Source organism: Balaenoptera acutorostrata, chromosome 9, assembly GCF_949987535.1.
Source record: "Balaenoptera acutorostrata chromosome 9, mBalAcu1.1, whole genome shotgun sequence".
Lineage (NCBI taxonomy): Eukaryota > Metazoa > Chordata > Mammalia > Artiodactyla > Balaenopteridae > Balaenoptera > Balaenoptera acutorostrata.
The window spans coordinates 62,477,053-62,483,052 of NC_080072.1; positions in this window are offsets into that span (position 1 = coordinate 62,477,053).

Here is a 6,000-nt window from a genome sequence, read left to right on the forward strand (position 1 = left end):
GCTTTCTAAACACATCTAGCCCCTAACTTTATATAAAATCCTCAGGGCCTAGTACAGTCTAACTAGAGAAACTATCTGGATGTTTACCTAATCTCCAATAGTGCTGTTCCTTTTATACATGACAGCAAGACTACATCTAACCGAGGCTTGTGATGGAACTAGTATTATTATTAAGCTGGAAAACAAAAAGTTTGTTGATCAAATGGATCAATATTTTGATCACTATGTGCCAGTGGCTTTTTAATTTACACAAGAACTTTCTGGATGAAGAGTAATCAAGTTTCCACTGTTCACTCACCCCAAGCTACAGTTATAGCTAACATTTGAGTGCTTACTGTAAGCAAAGGCGCTGCTCCAAGGGCATTACATTCATTCCATTCACGTGTTTCTCAATCTTTATAACAACTCACTAAAATACTGCTAATACTGTCATCATTAAATTATCAATAAGAAAACTGAAATTTAAAGAGATTAGGCAATTTGCTCAGCAATATCGCCAAGCCGGGACTTTGTATCCTGGCTTATTTGACACCAAAGTCTGTACTCCATTCCAATCCACTACCAAAGCTTCCATTGTTAATTACCTCTAATCACTATTGTCATTTACGAAGTAAGTGTGGCTGTCCATGGCGGGGAGTCAGTAAGGGGAGGATTAAGGGGGTGTTATTGGGCAATTTCTGAAAGAAGTGGTGCATTTCACTACAAGTTTCTTGCAGTGAAATCAGGTTGGAAGGATAAGAAAGATTGAGGAAGGTGGAGGTGGCACGGTTGAGCCTGTCCAGGAACTGATTACATATGAGCCTCTGGCCCTTTTGCCTGTCTGCTGACTCAGAGCTGAGGGATTGACCAAAGCCCAGGCAGGTTTATTTCATGGGCTGTATACTTAAAAGGATCTGATTCCTGACACTGTGATGCCCATTGCTTTTCAGAGGGCACAGCTTTGTTGGGGAGAGAACAGGATAGTCTCCATGAAGTGTTTGTGAAAGGCCTGTGCAATGTTTGCTCTAAATCCAAATATATACAGCTTGTTCTGGGTTTGGCAATAAAAACCCCAGGGCCAGCCCTAAGCATGGCTGAAAATTGGGTATTAAACCTTAAGTATTCCTCTGTAGTAAATAAGCAGTTAAGAATATGGGCGCTAGGGACTTCCCTGGTGTTCCAGCGGCTAAGACTCCAAGTTCCCAATGCAGGGGGCCCGGGTTCAATCCCTGGTCAGGGAACTAGATCACACATGCTGCAACTAAAAGATCCCACCTGCAGCAAGGAAGATCCTGCGTGCTGCAACTAAGACCCGACACAGCCAAATAAATAAATATTTTTTTTAAAAAAGAATATGGGCCCTAGAGTTAGATGGACCTGGATTCCAGTCTTGACTCCTCCACTCAACTGTGGATAAATTACTAAGCCTCAGTATTCTCACGTGCGAAGTGGGGAGTAAGGCAGTATCTACTTTATATAGTTACTGTGAAGATTAAATGAGTATAAAGCATATATCACAGTACCTAAGATGTAGTAAACACTCTTGAAACAGTCATTATTATTCAGAGAAAAGTCATATGAGAATCTCAAGGCTTAAACAAAATTAATTTCACTTTCTTTCACTTAGCATACATCCAAAAGGCATTTATTAGTGTGTTTGGTGGGAGGGATAGAGAACTTTCTTTGAACACCTAAAATGAGCCAAATATTTTTTAAAATGTGTCTCACTTAATGTTCACAGCAGCCCTATGAAGTATTTTCCCACTTTATAAATGAGACCCTAGGTTGAGAGAGGTTTAGTAACATGCCTAAGATTTTTCTAGTCAGCACTAACTCCAAAGTTTGTGAATAAGAGCCTTTATGCCCCCGGGAGCATGTTATTCTGCAGGCAGGCAGACGCATCAGCAAGTATCTATATTCAAAGTCCTGTTATTGAGGTTTATACAGTAGACCATTTTATATAAGAGACTTGAGCATCCATGGAGTGTCCTGGAACCAGTTCCCTGCAGATACCAAGGGACAACTGTACTTGGTGCTTGGAAGCCCAGAGTAGGGAAGGTGAACTCGGGGGGCTGGGGGAAATGAAGCGAGTCCCCTTCACAGGAATAAATGCCAACAGTGGGGCTTTGGGTAGGAATGAGGTAGGAGGCTTTTGCTGATGGAGGAGGAGTTAAGAGAGGTCTTATTGGGTTTCCTCAAGTCACATTAAAGGAGAGTGGTTAGAAGGAGGCCTTTCTGGAATTCCTCAAGCCAATATGACTGCCTTTTAGATCTAGCATTATAATTGCAGCAAATGTTATAGTTGCAGGCAAAGAAACTATCTCCAGAGAGACCAGATTATGTTATTTACTTGAAGTAAAATGGTGGGGGTTATATATGAATGATGTGTGTCTGTATCAGAAGCATCTATGTAACCTTGGGCTTTGTAACTGAATTAATATAAGTAATAGCAACTAACACTTACTGTAGGATCATTAGGTACTATAGTCACTGCTGTGTTCACAAGCCAGAACTCTTAACTGCAGAAAGGTGGAAAGGCTTTGTCTAAGTCAGTAATCTCAAATTAAGTACACTTAATTTAGGCATACAATATATGTATATTACTTTACTAGTATAAGATGTCCATTATGAAATGTAGATACAATAAAAAAATATTAAGGGATAAAATGAAGTTGAATTAAATAATTTTATCGCAGGGCAAAATGTATACTTAGGATTCTATACCTTGTTATTAATAGTGGATATAAATTGATATTTCAAATACACTACTTAATAGTTTTGGATTTTTTTTTTTTGGTCAAATTGTCAGATTTGATTAGATCACCGTTGTATTTAACCTCATAATGTGACTGACACTAAGTAGTAGTATAAATTCTGCCATATTTTTTGTCCTATGTGTCATCTTCAGTTCAAAGAGTTTTTTAAAGCAATCTTTTTAAACCAATTCATTTTGTGAAATTTAGTTTAGTGAAAATTAGATTTTTTTAAAATCCATAAATCCTTTTTTGAATTGCAGTATGTCGCTAAATGCTGAAAGTGAAAGAACCCCCATTCACACCTCATGTGAACATCAAATATAGGGACAGTGTGGGAATGCCAAGCTCAATTCATATTAATAGAGGTTAATTTTTATTTCTGATGAATAACAAACATGCGTAGAAGCTACAGAAATTGTTACCACACCTCAGTGGGTTGTCTTGCATACCTCTAGAGTGAGCACACTCCACTGTGGAGATCAGTGGTTTAAGCAACAGGACCCGCGGCAATGAAGTGGGAATACCCAGTCTCATTTTTAGCAGTGATTGGTCCAGATTCATTTATGAGTGACAAATGGGAAGGCTGTGACATGACTTTGCCAGAAATCAGAAATGCTGAGCATAGCTGAACCTCTGAGAGTGTGGTCTGTCTGTACAAAGGCAGAACATACATTCACTGGGTGGCTCAAAAGCATACATTCTGTTTTTTAAGAAAACGGACCTTGTCAGAGCTATTTAGATTTAATCCCAGCTCCACTATTTACTAGTCATGCAATTTTGGGAAAGTAACCTCTTGTAGTCTTTTTCTCATCTCTGAAATGAGGATGATTAACACCAGTACCTACCTCACTGAGAAGAATTTAACATGATGCTATTGAACTGTCACTGTGTGCTCAGAGATGCTGAGCTAAACTCTTTACAAGAATTCATTTAATCTTCCTGATTTACTAGTGTGGTAGAGACTAACTAGTTGTTCATCAAAACATGGGCAAGTAAAAGGACTACATTTCCTGGCCTCCTCTGCAACCACATTACTGTGTTCTGGCCAATGAAATACGGGCAGAAGTGATCAACACCACCTCCAAACCTGAGCCATGAAGCTTTCCCATGCAATTCTCCATGCTCTCTTCCCTCATCTATCAGAGGATCCAGCAGAATCGTTATGCAAGGGGCTCTCTCTTTCTCCCCCTACCACCTGCAACCTCCATTGGATTGTGATGAGTCAGAAATAAACTCATTGTGTTAAGTCACTGAGATGTGAGGGCTGTTTGTTACAGCAGTTAGTGTGCCCTGACTAAAACAAGGTTTGACAAGAACCCAGAGAAGGAAGACAGAAATTGTTCACAGTGTCTGGCTCATTATGTACAATAAAAAGGGTGATTAACCTCATTAACTTAAGAAAGATGATGATTACTTTTATGGGAGATATTATGAGCAAATAGCTGTTAACGTACTTCAGGTAAAGTGTGAAAAATGTGAGGATTTACACTCTGGTTTCCAAAGATTTTCATAGACACCATGGGGACACCTCAAGGAATGAAGATACCATCCCTACAGTGTCTCGTACGCTGTGCTGCTAAATCAAGTGAACACATTTCACTAAGTTTTATAAAGATAAAATAAGTATGAATACATTTTTGTTTTTAATTAATTAATTTATTTATTTATTTATTTATTTTTGGCTGTGTTGGGTCTTCGTTTCTGTGTGAGGGCTTTCTCTAGTTACGGCAAGTGGGGGCCACTCTTCATCGCGGTGCGCGGGCCTCTCATTATCGCGGCCTCTCTTGTTGCGGAGCACAGGCTCCAGACGCGCAGGCTCAGTAGTTGTGGCTCACGGGTCTAGTTGCTCCGCGGCATGTGGGACCTTCCCAGACCAGGGCTCGAACCCGTGTCCCCTGCATCGGCAGGCAAATTCTCAACCACTGCGCCACCAAGGAAGCCCAGTATGAATACATTTTTAATGCTGCATTGGGAATCCTTCTTCCATCTTGATGTTTTTCTCTTGTTTATTCAAATCCAAGAGCTGAAATGTGGGTTTTCAATTTCTCCCTCGAGTTAGCCTATATATAATCAATAGCTTCCTTCACTCAACACATTTTCTGAACATTGCAGTATTTAGCTGGAGCCATATTTTTATCTTGAGGAATTGAATTTCTATAATTTGGTTTACCCTTGGCTTTTGAATGATCTAATGTCATATATTTTAAAATTTATTTATTTTTGGCTGAGTTGGGTCTTTGTTGCTGCGCGGGGACTTTCTCTACTTGCGGTGAGCGGGAGCTACTCTTCGTTGCGGTGCGTGGGCTTCTCATTGCGGTGGCTTCTCTTGTGGCGGAGCATGGGCTCTAGGCATGGGGGCTTCCGTAGTTGTGGCTCGCGGTCTTAGTTGCTCCGCAGCATGTGGGATCTTCCCAGACCAGGGCTCGAACCCCTGCCCCCTGCATTGGCAGGTGGATTCTTAACCACTGCGCCACCAGGGAAGCCCTCGTGTCATATTTTTGATCTAGCAACTTTTTGCTGTGTTTTCTCTCTTTTTTATGCTTATTTGCAAAGTTGATTCCTATGGAATTGCACGGATAGCTACTTAGGCTTTTAGCTTCACATTTTCTCCTCAAATGCAGATGAATTATTTCTTCTTGACTTTGGTGAATCAGAATATTAGCACAGCCTCCCAAGACTATTTGCTGCTATTACCCTTATCATGCTCCTTCTCTGAATCTTATGTTTTCAAAACATTTACGAGCTGGGCAATTGGTTTTGAAGCCTTGATAAGTGTTCACGGAAGCTATGTGGCTTAGAGGAGACAAACAGGCTTTGTATTCAGACAGACCTGATTTCCAGTACTGGCATAGTCACCAACTATCTACATATGACACTGGTCAGTTATTCACTTCTTAGGAGTCACAACTAAAATTAAGATGGTAAAACCCACTTTGCAAAGATAAATGGGATATATAGGCCGATTTCTTTTTTTTCTTTCTTTTTTTTTTTTTTTTTTTTTGGCCATGCGGCATGGCATGCTGGATCTTAGTTTCCCCACCAGATATTGAACCCACGCCCCTGCAGTGGAAGGGCAGATTCTTAACCACTGGACCACCAGGGAAGTCGCTGATGTCATTTTTTTAATATGGATACAAAAATCTTAAAATACTAGCAAACCAAACCCAGAATGTACATTATAACCATGTATTTATATCAGGAATATGTTTGGTTTAATATTTTTAAAAATCAAAATGTAATTTATACCTTAACTGATGGGATAAAC